This window comes from Mustela lutreola, chromosome 4, assembly GCF_030435805.1.
Source record: "Mustela lutreola isolate mMusLut2 chromosome 4, mMusLut2.pri, whole genome shotgun sequence".
NCBI lineage: Eukaryota > Metazoa > Chordata > Mammalia > Carnivora > Mustelidae > Mustela > Mustela lutreola.
This window is the reverse complement of record NC_081293.1, coordinates 39627628-39648715: the sequence shown is the minus strand read 5'-3', so window position 1 is coordinate 39648715 and position 21088 is coordinate 39627628. Positions and strand designations below refer to the sequence as shown.

At 42.8% G+C, this 21088-nt stretch overlaps 1 protein-coding gene across 5 annotated transcripts in view; it reads right to left on the bottom strand.

Moving 5' to 3' along the window:
• NCOA4 (nuclear receptor coactivator 4) overlaps nucleotides 1-21088 on the bottom strand; it is a 62202-nt gene that overhangs the window by 13321 nt on the left and 27793 nt on the right. Inside the window, exon 1 of one of the 5 annotated variants that reach the window (XM_059169620.1) lies at nucleotides 7205-7346. The exons of the other annotated variants lie outside the window; for them this stretch is intronic. The gene's annotated coding sequence lies outside the window, so the exon portion shown is untranslated. Of the gene's footprint in view, nucleotides 1-7204; nucleotides 7347-21088 lie in introns of those variants that run through there. 5 annotated transcript variants of the gene reach the window in all.

Sequence of the window (21088 nt, the reverse complement as noted above, 5' to 3'; positions counted from 1 at the left end):
AAAAATTTGCTCTTGTCTATGCTTATGGTTTCATGTGCATACACAAAAATAGTTTTATTTTTGTAAATAGTAAGAGTAAAGCAAAACCATATGAAAAAAGACAAAGGAAACACTAATGGCCATCACCTTCAATTAGGAAACCCTCAGATTTCAGATGAACAGACTTTGTGGAGGCTCTGTTTTATCTATGATGCACAAAGTTTCTGGGATCCCGTTTCAGATATTAATTACCAGAAATAAGGAGAAAACAATTTCTTCTTCATTGGATAACACATTTTGTAAAGATGAAAAATTAGACATACTTCTAAATGATTAAAGTTTAAATTTTCTGGCCTTTTGTACTTGAAGTCAAATGGCTAGAAGGGAGGAATTCTCAATTAAAATATAACTGATGTCAAGAACTTTCATCTTTTAGATGCCCCTATAAAATACAGTGTAAATACAGTAGAAACTGTGCTATCACCTACATAACCGGTAGCCTCTACACCCTCTCTAAAAGATCCTGACCAGCGCCTCCACACACTAAATGCACCAGCTCTTCCTCACTTGAATTCCTGAGTTACAGTAACTGAGAGTTAGTGTTTGTTCTGTCAGCTTATGCCAGCTTTAGTTGTTATTAAATGATGTGATTTATTCAATTTTATATAAACATAAAGACTGTGGAGGAAAAAATCATAAAAATCCAGAAGAATTCCAGGGGTGCCTGGGTTTCTCAGTGGTTACATGTCTGCTCTCAGCTCAGGACATGATCACAGGGTCCTAGGATCAAGCCTCGGTAGTGCTCCCTGCTCAGTGGGGAGTGTGCTTCTTCCTCTGCTCCTCCTCCCAGCTCATGCTCTTGCTTCTTTCTCAAGTGAATAAATAAAAAAATCTTTTTTTAAAAGATTTTATTTTTTTATTTGACGGAGATCACAAGTAGGCAGAGAGGCAGACAGAGAGAGAGAGTGAGAGGAGGAAGCAGGCCCCCTGCTAAGCAGAAAGCCCAATGTGGGGCTTGATCCCAGGACCCTGGGATCATGACCTGAGCTGAAGACAGAGGCTTTAACCCACTGAGCCACCCAGGCGCCCAGAATAAATAAAAAAATCTTAAAAAAAAGAAATCTAGAATTCTGCATTCAAACTACTTTGAAGGCCCTTAAACTTCATTATTTGCCCTTACATCCTTATAAAATGTTTCTATTTTACCTCTCTTCTGCTTCAAGATTTCTATGCTGTCTCAGAACAAGAGAACCATCCACTCCTAGCAGATCATCTCATTTAGAGATAACATAAACTATAACTCTCCAATGACTCCCTACTTGCCTATAGGATAAAGTCCAAATTTTTTTTAAGATTTTATTTATTTATTTGACAGAGAGAGATCACAAGTAGGCAGAGAGGCAGGCAGAGAGAGAGAGAGAGAGAGAGGAGGAAGCAAGCTCCCCACTGAGCAGAGAGCCCGATGCGGGGCTCGATCCCAGAACCCTGGGATCATGACCTGAGCCAAAGGCAGAGGCTTAACCCACTGAGCCACCCAGGCTCCCATAAAGTCCAAATTTCTTACAAAGTTAATAAAGTTCTCTATTTTTTTGCTCCAACATGATTCTTCTGCTATCTCCTCAGGGCAGCCCCACACTGTGACCTGCTACACAGCTATTCTATCCACAATCATCCAGGCTGGTTCACCTTGTCCAGCTTGGCTCTCCCAGTGCTCTCCACCAGCAATATCAGTTCCCTTCTCCCTACCTGTATGCTTTTCTAACTATGCTCAAGTCCCACCACTTTGACGCCTTTCCTGACCCAGCAACCCCACTCCTCACTAGTTTGGGCCAACAGAGTTATATGCTCCTTCCTCTGGACCCACTCTAATCAGGACAGGTTTCCAGCATGACACCTATAACATGTTACTCTAATTACATGTTACATGTCTGCCTCCTTAGCTTGAGACCTCCAGGAGAAGGTATCATGTTTTATTTGGCTTTGTACACCCTAATGCTGAACAGATAGCCTGATAAGGGTGTCTTGGCATTACCAACCCTCTTCACTTTACATGCTCTATTGCACTGACATAAAGAGAATGGTGTCCCTGAAGTTGTACAGTGCTATGACCCTAAATTTAACAAAGACTTAACTTATGTTTGATAAATGGATAGATGAATAAATGATAAGCAAATGTTCAAGTTCAGACTAGCCAGATTAAGTATAGTTCTTCATTAAACATAGATAACTAACTTGATGTCACACTTAAGGCCTACATTAATTCAGGAAGGTTTTTCAGAAGTGGAAATGTTTCTAGTGTAATGCTACTTTTAGTTTTCTCTGAAACAAGACAAAACTAGCAAGGGTATTGCCACTGACACCATGATCCCAGAACAGGCACTGAGATAAAGCATCTTTCCTCAGTCCAGACCTGCCAAAGTTCAGCTATAGAGACTCACAAACATCAGGAAGTCTGTGAGTTAAAGGGGGAAATATTAACTGTACTTCAGCACAGTTAAGTACTTGAGCCAACTCAGGATTTTTTTTTCCTAAGATTTTTGCAGTACCACAGAAATTCTAGCTGACACCACAACAGTTTGGTTGGCTTTCAGAACTGGGGCCCTATTTTCAACTTGAAACTTCTGCCCATAATACAATCAAGGATAGGAAAACATCTACCATCACAGCAATAATACCATTTTATCCCTAATTGTATGATAAATATCTTGTGGTTTTTTCCAACAGGAAGTGAACAAGTAATAATTTTTTTCTTTCAAGCCCAGGGGACTAGCAATAATGTCAAAATTAAATTCAAAATACACCTAAGATTATGTTCTTATGAAATCAGTACTTGTATTAAAAGACTTAATTTCTTATCTGCAACTAAACTGGCAATCAAAAACCTTTTAACCTATATGGTCAGTTCACTCCTTCATTGAACCAAACTGTCACATCTGTAGAGTACTCTAGGCACTGGGTAAGAGGAATAGTACGTCTCAAGTGTCCCCAGACATACTTCTACCACCAGAGAATAACATCTTGATTCCAGTGAATAATCAAGCCAGGCAAAAATCAGGGATGATGACTTGGGATAAGAATGGCTAAGAGAATTAGAATGAATCATTCACATCAGAATCAAAAAGAACGGCTTCAAAATAACTATTTTAGGGATGCCTGGATGGCTCAGTAGGTTAAGCATCTGCCTTAGGCTCAGGTCATTATTTCAGGCTCCTGGGATAGAGCTGCACATAGAGGTCTGCTCAGCAGGAAGCCTGCTTCTCCCTCATAGGTGCACACTCATGCGCGCACTCTCTCTCTCTGTCAAATAAATAAAATCCTTTTTTCTTAAAGATTTATTTATTTGACAGACGGAGATCACAAGCAGGCAGAGAGGCAGGCGGGGGGTGGGGGTGAAGAGCAGGCTCCCTGCTGAGCAGAGAGCCTCCTGTGGGGCTCGATCCCAGAACCCTGAGATGGTGACCTGAGCTGAAGGCAGCGGCTTAACCCACTAAGCCACCCAGATGCCCCCAAATAAATAAAATCTTAATTAAAAAAAAACGTTGAAACACTGTTTTAAAAAAATAACTATTTTATTCTCTTGCCAGTGAATCTACCTAATTCAAAGAGGATGATTACCATGTCAGGCTCTGAGGTATTGTAGACTTGATGTGATTTTTATAAATTATAGCAAATATTAAAATTTAACAAGCAAAGACAAGGTGAGAAGAACTATACAGCAGCAGCTCCTCTGACAAGCACACTATTTAGAGACACTATCTAAAGCTACTCAAGTAAAAGTGCTCATCTTGGCCCCCATATCACCTAGGCCACTCACCTTGTTCGTGTGTTCTATGCTGAAACAAAGCATTCAGACATATCCATAATGAAAACAAAGCCAAAATCTAAGTTGTAGATAAAAGCTTTAAGAAAGTAGCAGGAATAGTAACAAAAATGCCATGGACATCTATAGTGCCTCCATCAAACTGAACTTAATCCAATACATACAATCCATACATACATACCTGATTATAATCACTTTAGACTTGCAACCTACCTGGTATGCAAACAAAAGTACTAAATTCACTGGTTTCAGCAATGCCTAAAAAAGTGCTCTCTGAACCAGGAGCACGTTCTATTGTGTATCATGCACAGTGATAAATCTTTATTGTCTGAGGCTCCGGCTACTGAAAAAGTCAGATGCACAAAATTAATTGAGATAAAGCACTGGTCCTCAGAGACACAGTTCAAAGCTGTGGTGGCCTGATGTTGAGATGCTGAGTGTAACTCCCAGGGAAGGAGCTTGGCAGTGCCACTCTAGCTGCTGGGGCGCATACTGCATACTGCCTCAACAAAACAAATGCTGAACATCATTTTTGGGTTTTTGCCCTTTTTTATAAAACGCAAAATCCTCTTTGGATTTCTTTCACTTATCGAAAACAGACACAAATGCAGGTCTTTCATAAAGCAAAGTGGCATAATGCAAGCTTTAAAAAACCAGAGGATACCTATATTAGTATAATAGGTAGCTATTTTTATTACTTCTGGTGAGAGTTAAATGATGGTAGAATGATAATAACACATTTTATTATGTAGCTCATCAACTTAATAAGTCACCATTGTATCTCTCCAGTATCCCTACAGAAACCTCATGACTGCTCCCTACTCCTCTCTCCTCACCTCTTTGCTTACTCAGTCCAGCCACAAATGCCTCCTTGCTGCTCCTCCAGCATACCAAGGATACTTCTGCCTCAGGGCCCTTGCACTTTCCTCCAGATATCCATATGCCCACTCCTTCACTTCCTTAGGGTGTCTGACTACTACTTACTTAGGCTGTCTTTGCAGTGAAGCCATTCCTCACTATCCTATACAAAATAAATCTTTCTTCCATACACTCCCCCTTAATATATTCTACAGTATTTATGATAATCTGACATGTAGAAACCATTTATTTTCTGACCCCACTTCAGAAAACACATTAGGAAGGTAAGTTCTACCCAGGAAGGAACTTTGTCTTTTTGTACACTGTTATATAGTAGGTATTCAATAAATATTTTCTGAATGAATTCAGTAAGTATTTAATACATCTATGTGCCAAGGGTTTCTTTTTTTAAACTTTCCATTTAGTCCCCACAAACATTTAAAGTACATATTATCACCACAATTCATTAAAAATAAAGAGTCTAGGGGCACCTGGGTGGCTCAGTGGGTTAAAGCCTCTGTCTTCCGCTCAGGTCATGATTCTAAGGTCCTGGGATCAAGCACAGCATGGGGCTCTCTGCTCCGAGGGGAACCTGCTTCCTCCTCTCTCTCTGTCTGCCTCTCTGCCTGCCTCTTTGCCTACGTGTTATCTGTCTCTCTGTCAGATAAATAAATAAAATCTTTAAAAAGAAAATAAAAATAAAGATCGTAAGGCTTGATGAAGTTAAATATGTATCACCTATAATCACAAGCTTCCAGGTAGAGGAACTAAGATTTAATCTCAGGTCTGAGTCTAAAGTCTTTAGCCACACAATATATGTTAAAGGGATCACTTCAATACTAAGAGTTTATGTATTTACTCAACAAATATTTACTGAGTGACTACACTGACATATACTTATGACAGTCCCTGAGCACAATGGTGAACTTCCTACCTAGAGGAGAATTTGTGCCACTGATTCACCAAAAATTCAGCAGAACATACTAATTCTTTGAAATAAGACACTGAGAGTTAAAAATACACCAGCAGCAATGATGACTGTTTCTGAATTTTTTCCAGTATGCTAACCATTACTCTCAGAAGGAAAGTATTATAAAACATGAGCCAAGAGATTTTTAGATGGGGGTAGGGATGTATCAGAATATCCTGCAGTTTTCTGAAGCCCCTCCACAGGTTCCTGAAATTCTGGCACAGCTAAGCTGATTTAAATCGGGTGGCTAGGCGTGTCCTATGTAATTCTAGATAGGATATCTCCTCCCCCTCTGAGAATCACATTTTCCTTCCCTTACACAGCTCACTGTGCTTTTCCACTTTTTAAATACCTACCTGTCCAACAGTAGTAATGTAATTGTAGAGGTTTATTTAGACACAAAATATCACAAAACTTTAAACCCCTAGGATTTTCCCTGCCCACCCAAGGACAAAAGTCCCGTAGAAGAGGGGGAAGGAAAAATAAAATGTGAGGAATATTACTGGGCTAGAACTTAAATATATTATCTCACTTCTCTTAACAAAGAGGCAAGCTAGCAAACATTCCAAAGAGCAAACCAAGTAATTTCCGTAAGCCGCAAGGCACATGCACCCCCAGCCCCACCACGGTAGCATTTGCGTAAGTCTTCCTTAGAGGGTCTGACAGTCTTTAAAGTTCAGAAATGTCACGCTAGGACCCCAGTACAAAAATGAGGCAACCATGATTACCTGTCTCATCCTCACCCCAGGAAAAAACTCGAGAGTCCTTACAACCACATTTCCAGATCACCAAGCTGGCGGTGGAAAGATAAACCTATCCAAAATACTGTTATGCGATGGTGAACCTTATCCTGATTAGAAAACACCGGAAAAAGGTATTGTGAAAAAGCTGCTTTTTCCATCTGACAGACAGCTTTGACCGCTGTCATTCTGGATCGCATCATCCCATCTTACATCACATGGCACTAAGACTGTTTTATATTACTGTTACCCGCCACAGGAATTTACTTTAACGAAAATAAGCGTTGTGCCCCCCCCCCCCCATTGCTGTGGCCTCAACAAAGGCTGAACACGTAGGCAATGAATAAATGATCGCTGGTGGGATGAATCAAGGAATGAGCAAACGTGCTCTTCTCTGTAAAAAAGGAGAGAATCAAGCTACCTCTCGGATTGTGGGGAGTATTACATGAGAGGGTAGGTAACGCTGTGTTGGCACACAGACGGCCGAAAAAACATCATCTTCCTCGCGTTTTCACCCAACAGTTTGGGAATGGATATGCTCTGCGCCCGTTCTGGAAAACGGGGACCTCTTCGCATCCATGAGGCCCTGGCGAGGGCACGCTAAACCTTGCTGCTGTCACTCCCGGGGCCGGGAGAAGGCGGGCGGGCAGAAGGTGGTGATCCCCTGGCAGAGCTCGTGTCAAGCGCTGGGGAGGGACAGGCTCAGAGCAGCCAACAGTCCACCCTACTCCGAGGGGCGGACGAGTTGAGGTAAAGACCCGCCGGGAAGCGCAGGCCCATGCCCGGCGAACAAGCGGTCATGGCACCCCGGACCAGCCCTCGACCTGCGGTTCTTACCAGCTCCAAGTGGCCGCCCCTGGCGATCGGAGTGGAAGCTTCGTGGGAGAGAGACCGGCCGGATCAAGTAAGGAGCCGAAAGGAAGAGTTCTCGCGAGAGCACAACCTTCCTCCCACGCCTCACGCCACACGTCTGACAGTCTCGCGAGATATTCGCTCGGGTCAGCGCAAAGCCCTTGTCCGCCCTCTAGAGAGCACAGAGCGCAGGCGCGCACTCTTTCAGGCGTCCGATATCCGTGTCCTTTTCCACCGTTTCTAAATAAATCAGATGAAGTGAAGCAAAAAAGTGTTGCAGGCACACTCTGTGCCAAGGATTATCCTAAGTGATTCTCTCACAAGAAATGTCCTCATAAGATAGATTTTAGCTTTAACCTATGCTTGCAAAAATAAATGTCAGAAGACTCAAAAATGACAAATCATGTATGATTCCACTTACAGAGGGTACCTAGAGCAAGTCAGATTTATAGAGACAGGAAACACGTTGGTGGTTGCCACAGGTTGGGAGAGAGGAATTATTGTAAAATGAGTATAAACTTTCAGTTTGCGATAATGGAGAGTTCTGGAGATGGACGTAGTGATGGTTGCACAACAATGTGGATGTAATTCCACTCAACTGTAAACTTTAAAAATGATTAAAGTGGCAAAATTTACATCCTGTATATTCGGGCTACAACTTTCTTCTTTTAATTTTAGTAAACAAATTTCAGAGTCCAGATTCCAAGCCTCATCATCTGACTCCAAAGCATATGTTCATTTGCACCACATTGTACCATTCTCCACATTTCACCACTCTGTACCTTTTCTCAAAATTTTCACAGTGTGACATTACCCACATCAGCACTTTTTTGTTTATTTGTGACCAGATATTCATACAGGAATCTTTCTGTCTCAACTTTGACAGAGGTCCCCAGTACTCAGCTATCTGCTCTCCATGTTTCCCAGCAAGGTGAAAGACCATCTAAGTAGGACCCACCCAAGAGTGGCAAGGGGCAAAGCAATCTCTGCAGAAGGCAATGGGAAGCATGGGTTTAAATACAGATGCTAAAAGGCAATCAGAGCATGTAGTGGAAGGGGTGCTGAGAAGAAGGAACAGCAAGGCATGTTGGAGAAGTCTACAAAAGCCTCAAAAGGAAGAAAATCATCCTAAACACTGCCACTGGCAGAAGAAGCCAAGACGTACCTGACCCTTAATTTTCTCATCCCCCTCTCCAGTTCAGATACAGACTCTGAACTGATACTTTTGTGTGACTAAAAGTAACCAAAGCACTTTTTAATCTTAGGATCAAAACACTATAGGGCCTGCCTAGATTGCTCAACTAGTCTACATAGCATGTTTAAACAGGTTGGGTTCAGGGGCAGAGGAAAAATATAACTCTTCACCGATTGCCTGCAGATTGTTCAAAAGAGGACTGTTTGCTTGTTTGTGATCTGTCACATACACATTGGACTCTAAACCCCAGGACAGCAGAGACATTGTTTCTCTGGTGCATTGCTTAGCCCCAGGCTCTGATCACTATCTAGCCCAAGCACTCAGTAAAAAGCTGTTGAGTGAACAAATATTCTCTAACACAGAAACAGCCAGAGGTGATTAACACTGTCACTGTCACAAAACGTTAAGTTCCGTAAGTTCCGACATTTTGGGATGGTCTGTATGCAGCAAACTATACTAGAGCCCTGCACCCAAGCCATTTCCATCTACAAGGCAGAATCCCTGGCTTTTTAATACCCCATCAGGATGTGTGTGGTCTTGGAGGTGCTTCTCCCAGGCCATCAGATCTAAACTGCCCTAACTTTAGGGTGTCTAGCAGGCTCAGTTGATAGAATATGGGACTCCTGCTCTTGGGGTCATGAGATCAAGCCCCACATTGTGTCTAGAGCTTACTTAGGAAAACAAAACCAAACCAACAACAACAACAACAACAAAAACCCTGTCCTAACCTCAAGCAAACACAAGGGTATATGTGGGACACAGTATGGAGGATGCTTTCTGAAGAAAAGGAAGGAAGAATAAACATGGAAACCTCAAAGAAAATGAGGGATCTGATTTCATCTTGAAGACACATGCTTTTTTTGGATTGTTCTCCAGATAGCTGGACACCAGGGCAGAAGACTGCAGACATTAGAAATGACAGAAGCAGCAGTGGTTCCCTAAGTAGGAGACATACAATGATCTACTGCAGTATACATTATAAAACCATTATAACTTTTATTCGTATTTATTTTTGTCTCCTTTCAGTGTTTGCATGATTTATAACACATACACATTTATAAACTGATGCATAATAATTTATAAACTAAAAGCATACACAGATTTAAGTGTTTGTTCAAAAACTTTTTTATTGGTAGGTAGGGTTACACAATCATGGATTGTTAGAGACCAAAGAGGAACGAGGCCTGGCCTGGGAAAGCCTGGGCCCTCTCAGGCTGGGAGCCCTGGGCCCATAACAAGCACATTACATTACCTATTCAACTGACAATACAAGTCCTTTCTGGGTGATTCTGTTCTGCCACCTTATGGCTGCAGGTCTCCTCCTGAAGATTTTCTGGCACTTGGTTTTTGTCATTAGCACACAGGTGTAGCAGGGCTGTCATTGAGATGAGAGCGAGGCCTGTTAGAAGGCATAGAATGCCTGGCCTCCCCAGGACTGGCTCTGTGATGGAAGCAGCCTACACTCCAGCTGTCTGGGGTGACTCTCACCATCCTTTTTTTTTTTTTTTAAAGAATTTATTTTTATTTATTTATTTGACAGACAGAGATCACAAGTAGGCAGAGAGGCAGAGGCAGGCAGAGAGAGAGAGAGAGAGGAGGAAGCAGGCTCCCTGCAGAGGAGAGAGCCCGATGCAGGGCTCGATCCCAGGACCCTGGGATCATGACCTGAGCCAAAGGCAGAGGCTTTAACCCACTGAGCCACCCTGGAGCCCTGACCCTCACCATCTTAAGATCACTCTTTGGCTGGAAACACTGAAGTGCCACCTTCAGGAACCTGGACCTGAACATACAGAACTTGAACTATCAACATATAGACCATCCCTGGCATCACTCCAAAATTCCACCCTGCCCTGCATCCACAGAAAGGCAGCAGTAAGTTCTGACAGGCCCAGAAGCAGATCTGGGCTCCTGTGGGGCCTGTCAGCTTGTTCCAGCCTGACTCTTCTTGCCCTCCCTACTCAGGATTTGCCAGCGGTACTGCTGCTTGAATATGTGAAGGGAACTCTTCCTGGCATGGAGGCCAGTTAGGACAGGAGCTAGATCAGCCAAGAGGAACAAAGAATCACCAGGTGGGGGGCACCTAAGTGGCTCTGCCTTTGGCTCATGATCCCAGGATCTTGGGACCAAGCCCCCACGTTGTCTCACAGGGCTCTCTGCTCAGCAGGAAATCTGTTTCTTCCTCTCCTTCCCTTCCTTCCCCTACTCAGCCCCTGCCCTCCCCCCTGCTCCTCCTCTATCTTGCATGTGTGTGCTCATTCTCTCAAATTATTTTTTTTTAATTAAAAAAATCACTCCAGGTGCATGAAGCTCAGAAAGAAACTGATGAAAACTAGATGTTATCAGACAGAGAACCAACTCCGAACTCAGGTTTAACTGTTCCGAAATACTCAAGAAACAAGTGATGGTGGGAAAGGAAAGGTTGCTTTATTCAAGAAGCTGGCCACCGGGGAAGATGGTGGACTAACGTCCTAAAGACCATCTTCCCCATCCACGTGAAGCCAGAGAGTAGTAAACAGGAAAACAGGGAAACAATGAGAGGAGAAGCCAGGGCTCAGTTGGTTTGTCATACATTAATATGATGCTGAACAGACTTACTGCCATCAGTGGCAGCTGTTTTCAAATGTAGTCAGGACTTATCTCCTGGGAAAGTCTGGTCCTTCATTCCTCAAGGCCAGTCAATGGTCTGCAAAATCTCAAGGAAGGTAGGTTAGTTCTGCTACAACCAAGGGGCTTAGGTCAGCAAGCAAGGAGTGCCTAAGCTTGAAGCAAGTCACCCTCAAGACAGGTTGGAGTGCTGTTACATGAGGATCATCTCCCTGGAAAAGTCCACCCACACATTCAAGGGTGCAAACCATTTTAGGGCTCATCGCCCTCCAGAAACACCCATAAACCCCAGATTTAAATTGCCCTTCCCTGAAGTATACATAGAAACAGCTATCTCCAGGGTCCTTTGTGATAATGTTTCCTTCCAAAATGTGGCCCTTGATTTATTTTAACAAAAGAGGACATTTCAATACTCTCCCCAAAGAGTAGAAACCATAATGAGAAATGAAAAAAGATTTCCCAGGGCTCCTGGGGTGGGTGTCCTGGGCAGTGTGGAAACCAGGGCAGTCTGAGCCTGGGCCTCCAACCTCAGGCTGGACTACCACTGGGCAGCTTGAGATCCGGACAGAAAATGTAACAAGTCAAAAAATTCTCCCAGACAAAATGTAATCAAACCCTCTATTTTGCTATGGCAAAAAATAAAATAAATTTTTTTTTAATGTTTATGAGAAAAACCCAGTAGGCTGTGAAACAATTACAGGGCAAAGGAGTTGGCTCTGAACAGTAGGGAGAAGTGCACGTATTTCCTCTGTGTGGAGCAGTGTGCTAAATGGGATGGACAGGCAATGTGGCAGGAAAGGGGGAGGGGCACCGTGAGCCCAGACTAAATGTCAGTTACTGACTCGGGTTCCAAACTAGCAGAGAGAAGGCATTACATATTTGAGTTAATTAATTTATATTTAAAATCTCATTTAGTTTTTATATTCACCTGATTATCCTTATTTTATAGTGAGTAAACCAAAACTCAGAGAGCTTAAGAAATTTATCAGGGTCACACAACTGGTATAAAAGAGAATGGAGAATCAGACCCAGTTACTGTGACTCGAGCATCGGGGCTCTTCTCACTTCACTCTTTTCTATACTAGATCCACGGGAACCCTGAAGGAGGGTTATGTTGACATAGCTGTGATGATGTGGCACTGACCAGGGTGGGGGAGTGACAAATCCAGGGGACATGGATGCATTGGCCTCTTTGGAGATGCACTCTTAGATCAGAGAGGAACATTTCACAAGCCCTTAATTTGGTCCAAAAAATCGCACCCCAGAGCCACACTGACACTTTATACAAAGACAATGTCAGATTTCTGGAACCACAAAACCAAGTTTCAACTGGAATAGGTGGTGGCCCCACCAAGGCAATACCTGGAAACCTGTTTCCACCAGCCAGCCAGCCAGCCTCCCAATCCATTATCCTTCTTGTCCCGTTAAGCACTTAGCATGGGGGCACATCCAATACATATTTTTGGAATATTCCCGACACTTAAAATCTGTAGCACTCAGGTGTTTAAGTGCTCCATCCCTCTACTCACTGGTAGTGCCATAAGTCTCTCTGAGGCATTTGTTAAAATTCCATTTCTTTGCCCCAAAGATTCTGATTCAGTAGGCTTTGGGATGTGCCCCAGAAATTTGTATTTCATCAAATCTCCCAGCTCTGTCTGTGATCGAGCAAGTTTGGGAAATGCTATTTGTGCCAATGCTTCTGTCATCAGAGCAGCTCCTGTTCCTGCAAAACGCTGTAGGCCAAGACTGTCATGAAGATGACACATGGACTTGGGTGGGGGAGGGGGGTGGAAAGTCGCTCTTATGGACATAGCCACTGAGGAAACAGAGCAATTAGGGCCACCATTTGAGTACACTCCGTTTTATCACCCCAAGCACTAGACCTTTGGTGTCCACAGTAATCCAGCAGAAAACATCTACACAACTTTTGTGCTGACTTGAATTAAACTGAGCAGTGAAGCAACCAGAGTTTAGAGTGTAAAGCACACTACAGACATCCTCTGTACCTTCACATCCAATCCTTCCACTGTGCTCACCACCGCTTCTGTTCTTGCAAATGGCCACAAGCCAAAGCTGAAGTGACACTGGCTAGCTTCTAGAATACCTTAAGATGATTGGGTATGATTTCCTATCCTGAGCACAACCCATATGGATATAGGCATTTAATAATAAAATATTTATCAAGTTTCAAAATCTACATAAAGGAAGTCAGCCTGGGGTAGAAGCAACCCAAATGTATGGAACAGTATTCAGCCTCAAAAAGGAAGGAAATTCTGAGGCATGCTCTAACACATGATTCTTGAGGACATGACCTTGAAATGAGCCAGTCACAAAAGGACAAATACTGTAAGATAGCACCTATATGAGGTACCTAAGGTTGTCAAATTCATAAAGACAGAGTAGAGTGGCGGTCGCTAGAGACTGGATGAGGAGGGAACAGACAGTTGTTTAATGAGTACAGGGTTTCAGTTTGGGAAGATGAAAAAGTTCTGGAGATGGTTAAATAGCAATGTGAATGTACTTAATGCCACCGAATTTTACATCTAAAAATGGTTAAAATGGTAAATTTTATGTTTTATATATTTTACCACAAATTTAAAAAAAGAAAGAAATACCATTGAAAAATTAAACCCCCTTCAGGATGGGAATTTTAAAGAAGGGAGTAGCTACTCCTCAGAGAGCAGCCCAACAGAGCTGAAACCCCCTACTAATCCTACTAGCTTGAGACTTCCTTGTAGCAACAGTTAATTCCATCTCGGCCACAAAAACACTCCTCACAAACCTTAGTATTCCACTCCACCGAAATCCTTGCATTCTAAAACAATACATGCGGCATTGTGACAAGGTCAGTGGAGTCCCCAAGTCATGCAACATAGGACAGCCCTTACCATCTCCTTCTCTCTCAGAGAAGAGCCATCTCATCAATATAAAAGGTGTCTAAGAAAATGCTTCCGAGTTCACCCACAGCTAAATTCAGGTAATGTCCAGTTCATACCACTGATCATACTTTTTTTTTTTTTTTAAAGATATTATTTATTTATTTGTCAGGCATAGAGGGAGAGCGAGCGAGTGAGCACAGGCAGACAGAGAGGCAGGCAGAGGCAGAGGGAGAAGCAGGCTCCCCACCGAGCAAGGAGCCCGATGCAGGACTCGATCCCAGGACGCTGGGATCATGACCTGAGCTGAAGGCAGCCGCTCAACCAACTGAGCCACCCAGGCATCCCTGATCATACTTTCTTAAAACAAGCTTAAATCCTTCCAAGTTTTATTTCAGAACAGACATTTCAAGAAAAAATAAGGCCTTCCTCTTTAATCAGATAGCTGTTAGGAGCTGATGGGTGCCTGGGGCCAAGTTTTTTGTTCTGTTTTTTGTTTGTTTGTTTGTTTGCTTTTTGTTTTTTTCTGTTGGATTATCACTGGAGAAATGCTTCATTTCTTGACTTTGCTTTGGTTCTGAACCCCAAATGCACATGTAAAACATTTTGAGTATTTTCAAATTTACACCTAGGTCTCACCCCAGAACAGTGAAATTGGAATCTCTGAGCATAGGGTCCAGCCTGTCATATTTTCAGAAAACTCCCCAAGTGGTTCAAATATTCAACCAAGGGTGAGATTAGATCCTTAGTGATCCAAGTGTGCTAGAAAAAGTAGGAGCATCAGCACCCCCTTGAGGCCATCTGGGACATCACTTCCACTCCAGGCCCCCACAGAATAAGAACCTGTATTTTAACAAGATTCCCAGGTCTGCATACACACTAAAGTTTGAGAAGTACTGCTTTGGACTCATGGATGGTTTTCAACCCTGGCTGCATGTAGGAGTTGATCACGAAGCTATTAAATGTGCATGCAGCTCCTACCCCAGAGATTCTGATTTACCTGGTCTGGGATGGGGCCTAGGCATTGCTAAGTTTCAAAAACCCTCCACAAAATTCTTTTTTTTTTTTTTTTTTCTCCACGTAATTCTTAAACAGCAAGGGTTGAGAAATAATGTCTTATATAATGGAATATCCAAGTTCCTCATTTTACTCCATTCCTATATCTGCCCTAACCCTCCTTCTCATGCAGATGCAAAGGCCTTCATCTGCCAACAAGTTACATCTATCAGGATGCAATAATATAACAAACTGAGAAGCAGGACCTATCATTAGATAAATCACATGGAGCATTCTTATTAGGTAGAGCACTGAGCACTGCATAAAATCACAAACGAGGCCAAAACCCAGAGGCTGCCCAGAACATTATGTAATGGTAAGCAAGGCTGAGAATGAATTCAGATGGTAATCACTGAGTGAAAATCCTGTACCAGGATCCCTGATGGACTGAGGCAGATGGATTAAAGGTAGACCTTCTTCCCTTAGGTAATCTAGCAAACGAACAAGACCTACACATAATATTTGAAATGAACTGGGAAAAGAGCTAAATGTGAGTCCCAAGTCACAGAGCAATGAGAGTGTGCTATTTTATTACAGAGGATATTCTAGAAACCTTGTGGATAGGTGATTTTTAGCTGCTTTTTCACAGTACGTATAATTTAAAGGATAGAAATGAGGCAGTGGTGCACCTGGGTTGGTCAGTCAGTTGAGCGTCTGCCTTCCACTTGAGTCATGATCCCAGGGTCATGGGATCAAGTTCTGCTTTGGACTCCCTGCTCAGCAGGGACTCTGCTTCTCCCTCTCCCCTGCCCCCCTGCTCATACTCTCTCTCACTCGCCCTATCACAAATAAATAAATAAAATCTTTAAAAAAAGAAAGAAGGCAGTAAAGGAACTTTCAGGAAGATGATAAAACACTGATAAAGATACAGAGACAAAGAAAACACAATAGGAGCCTTGATGGGGTAACTGGGTTAGTCCAAGTTCCTGGACCATGAGGCAAAGAACCTCACTTCCAGATGATTAAGGCATCTTGAGGGTTGCATGTATATATCAGTTCATCTAGGCTGATACTGGATCTGTAGGACAAAGAAAAGCATCAAATTGCTTTTGTCAACATTTTGAGATGAGCAAGCTAGACAAACAGACTTTAATGTAAGAATTTACAGGAACCTTTTGAAAAGGAAGATGGGCTGAGGATGCTTATTCTGTAAGATGTCTAAAATTAATTATGAATACTTCTTGAAGTAGTGTGCTACTGATATAAGGATAGAAAGACACAGGAACAGAAATAGAAAACCCAGAAAATATAAGTATATATAAAAGATTACATAAAATAAATCTAGTCTTAGAAATCTGTACAGATTGATCATTCAATAAATGGTATTACAACAAGTGGTAGACTGTTTGGGAAGAAACAAAACTAACCTTCTACTTTAGTTCCCACAATGAAATAAATTCTAAAAGGATCCAAAGGCTAAATTTTTACAGTAAGATCATGAATTCATCACAGAAAATACAGGTAAATATTTGTCTTATTCTGAGTAGAAAAGAAAAATAAAAGAAATAAGTTTGAATATGTGAAAGTCGTGAGTCTGTTAACAAAATTAAAAAGCAATGACCAAATTTGGAGAACAATTTCATTATATGAAGACTTTATTTCTAAATATCAGTGAGAAAAAGAAAAACATCCTAGTAGAAAAATGACAAAGGAAATAAAGGGGCATTTCATGCACATGCATGGACCCAAATAGAAATGATGAGTGAACACATGAAAAAGTTCAACTTACCGATAACACAAAAAAGGTTAAGTACATTGATAAAACAGAACCATAATGAAATAACAAGAATAATTATCTAAGTTCTAATACCCAGAGGGAAATAGAGGTATGTATGGGAAGTGAAATGCACAAGGATGGTGTATGTTAGAGCAATTAGAGAGGGATGCGATAGTGCATCTCCAACCTTTTAAAACTGTTTACAACATTTGACTTCACCTTTTCACCTCGAGGACTTGATTCTAAGAAGGACGGTATAGTGAAGGGGTATGGTATCCTCAATGACACCCACTGCAGTGGGAAAATGTAAAATGAACCAAACAACCAACACAAATGCCCAAGAACAGGGCTAGTTGAGAACATGCTAATTCAAGAAAACAAAACAAAATAAAACAAAACAAACAAAAACCTAATAAACCAAAGAGGTAAAAGAATGAGCAATGCCATGAGCAAATGATCACTATGTATCATGAAATGAAACACGGCAGGATACATCAGTTTACCTGCCGTCGTGATGAGCAGGAATCTTTACAGGCCATGCACCCAGGAAGTACAGGCCATGCACCCAAACTTACACAAGACACTACTCAGAAAGACAACTCACCAAGAACACATTCAGTGTTTACAGAAGGTTGACTACCAACAAGAAACTATGTTTTTAGATGCTTTCATTGTTCATGAACAAGGTCTCCACCCCAATTATACATTTACTTTTGTCATGACACCCCTCATTTGCTCTTGATTTGAAAGAGCAGAGAAGAGAACTGCTTTCCTGAGCTTTTATCCTGTGCTGTGTAGATGGCTGGGCACATGACTCACAGATGCCAGTCACGCAGCCTGTCCAAGCTGGACTTCAGGAAGGCGTAAGAATAGCTCAGTGGGTCAGCTCAGCACAGCCACCAGCGCACTCTTCTTGGAGTCTATTCTGAGAGAGTGGGAATGTCCCAAACCCAGCCTGCACAGCTCGAACTTCCTAGAACTCTTCTTGAATCTTGAGAAGCAAGCCTTCAAGCACCAAGCATCAAGCAAGCCTTCCTTCCCTTTGTAGACCAATGATCTTCCAAAAAACCCTGCTTGCTCCCACAATGCCCAGGATGGCTTTTAAGGGGCAGCAACAAGCAGAGCCTCCTGGTATTTTTGAGGGGCTTACCATATGCATGGGTTTGCTCAGGCTGCCATAACCAAATATCCCAGACTGGGGGGCTGAAACAACAGAAATTTATTTTTTCAGTTCTGGAGGCCAGAAGTCTGAGATCCAGGTGTCGGCGTGATTGGTTCCTTCTGAGGTTCTCTCCTTGGTTCGCAGACGGTCTTCTGCTCCCTGAGTTTTCACAAGCTCTTTGCTTTCTGGCCATCTGCTTCCTACTCTCCTCAAAAGGACACCAGTCAGCTTAGATTAGGGCTCATCCTTGTTCTACCCTCAAACACCTCTTTAAAGACCCTATACCCAGGGGTGCCTGGGTGGCTCTGTTAAGCCTCCGACTCTTCATTTCGGCTCAAGTCATGATCTCAGGGTACTGAGACGGGGCTTCGGGCTTGGGGCTTTGGGCTCCATGCTTGTGGTAAGTCTGCTTGAGGTTCTCTCTCTCCCTCTGAACCTTCCCCCGCTATGTACATGCTTTCTCTTGCTCTCTCAAATAAATAAATAAATCTTTTAAAAAATAAATAAAGACCCTATCTTCAATAGAGTCACATTCTGAGGTATTATGGCTTAGGACTTCAACATATGAATTTTGGGTTGAACACAATTCAACCCACCACACCATTTTGTCCCTAATTGCTCCCCCTCCACAGCTTGCTACAGTGCCTCAAATTCCACCCTCGGTTTTCCTCTACCCACAGAGGAGAGCACAGGCCTCTTAACCAGTTGGCTCTCTGGGATCTTCAGAGCAGACCACAATGATCCTCTCCGGTGCTATCCTCTACCAACTCGAATGTCAGTCTTACCACCCACCGACACTGCTTGGTGTACTCTCTTGCTTCCTCGAAGGCCTGCCTCCCCACTCACTAGGAGACCACAGGCCCCCGCACACTTCTGCTTTTGCCTGTGTATGTTTAAACCATATCAACTCTCAGTTCCTGGAAGTCAAGGGCATATTTTTCATGGTTTGTACCCCCTCGGTTTCTTTTGAAACACCAAGTTTGAAGAATTTCCTAGGATCTGAGTCCCATTACAGATAGGTAGAGGCTAGGACTTGCTGTGCTAGTATCCTTGTCACAAACACGTTACCTTGGTTCCACAATCAGACCCACCGAGCAGGACTCCCTCAAAGAGCATGCGGGGGAACCACTTACCTAGGAACAAAGGTGGCTAGGTAGCTCCTAGGACAAGGGTTTCTAGAGGCCAATGTGCAGTGACTGGGACTAGTGACAGTGAGGTCTTTCTGGAGCCACTGGACAGGGGTTTGGGGTATTTATTGGATGAGCCAAGACTGCATCTCTAGCCTTCCACAAAGCCTGTGAGTTTCCCATTATCTTTAATAAATTCCTTTCCTGCTCATAGACTGGAAGAGGTTCTGTTGTTTATAGCTGAGAACTCTGTGAATCAGTGAGCATAACTTATTTCTGTTGATGTCCTTCCCCCTGACTGGCACAAAGCCTGGCAGAGAGCAGCCACACAGGATAGAATCGCAGCTGGGTTAATGCAGGTGTTCAGAGCAGGAGAAAGATCTGTGCTGTGGTTAGAAAGAGCTTATCTGCTACTCAGCAGGTGCTGGCAGGAAGGTGATTCTGCTTTCCCACCCCCTCACTCGCTGCCCTTCCACCCCCAGAAGCCTGAGTACTAGGGAAAGAATGTTGTGAGCAGAGGTGAGGGCTGCTCACAGAGAGCGGGGAGAAAGGAAAACAAAAGGAGCAGCCCTCCCCAGATGTCTTGCAGCCCGCTCTACCCAAACCTGCCGGATTGATTTTCAATGTTTGCTCCAATTTCAACTTTCCTCTTTATAGACTGAATGGGCTTTATTTTCCTCTTTGTTTTAAAATTTATTTTAGATACACACACATGTGCCTCTCTTCCACTTGTCTCCCAGTCTGTCCACTCCTCTAGATTGAACTCGTGGCTGTCACTGATTCAGCCTTGCTGGTCTGTACATCCATGGGTATGTGCATACTTTGTGGAACCCAGTTCACAGGGCATTTGCACATTGTTCTTTCTGCATCTTACTTTCTTCTCTTAGTGCTCTGTTCTTTTTGTGTTTACATGCCTTTGAGCCCTATTCTTACTTTTTTAAAGCTTTATTTAAGTAATCTCTACACCCAATGTGGGGTTCCAACTTAAGACCCCCAGATCAAGAGTCACATGATCTTCTGACGGAGCCAGCCAAGGGCCCCATATTCCCACTTCTTAAATAACTTTTTCTCTTGAAATAATTTAGGTCTCACAAGCAGTTGCAAAAACTGTACAGCGGGTTCCTGTGTACCATTCCCCAGCTTCTCCTAGTGATACTCTCTTAAATAATCATAACACATTTTCAAAACCCAAAAACTTGACATTGGCACAGTTGTGTAATAGTATAACTTAAACTATAAAATTAATTCTGATTTCGGAAGTTTTTATAGGTGCTTTCTGGTGTGCCCGGGTCCCATTTAACACCATCCCACTTGGCTATCTGGGCCTTCTCCACCATGTTACAGGGTAGGGTAAGTCGAGAGCCATGTGACATATCACACTGGCTCTGTCACTTGCCCAAAGTAGCATCAGACATCTCCTAATCTTTTCACAATTGATGACCTTCATTAGGTGACTTTTATCAAGGTCCCTGATACACTTTCATTTTATTTCTTTGTGTGTGTGTGTGTGTGTGTGTGTTCAATCTGGAGTCAGGAAAAATCTAAGTAGTAGGAATCTAAGGGGGGTAGGAAAAAATCTAAGATTGGTACATTGGAAAATATTTTACCTATTTTTCCCATACCTTTTCCCATAGAGGTGGAAATAATGAAATATAAACAAATACAAGACATCGGTGCAAGCGAAAATGATTTCAAATTGGCCAACTAGCCCATGGCTTCCTGGATATGTGTGGCACTAGTTTGCTTGTGCCTGAAAGTTAGTATCACTTAGGGAGGACTTAGGATTGCAGGCTACGCAGGCAGACAAACCTGGGCTCAAATCCTGGTTCTAAAATGTTTACCATAAGATCTTGGGCAAATGACTTAACCTCCCTGTGCCTAATTATTCACCTAAAATTTGGATTATAATAGCCTACTCTGTGGAGTTGTTCTGCAAATTAAATGAAATAAAACGTGCTAAAAGTCAAGTGCGATCAGGTGTCTCCTCCAACAGTCGCTCAACTCACTCGGAGTCCAAGCTGGAGTCCTTCCCTGGCTTGTCAGCCCTTCCAAGACCCCCTCACCCTCACGCATTCCATCCCAACTGCCCCCACCATCCTTGCTGGCTGCAGACACCTCCAGACAGATGCTCA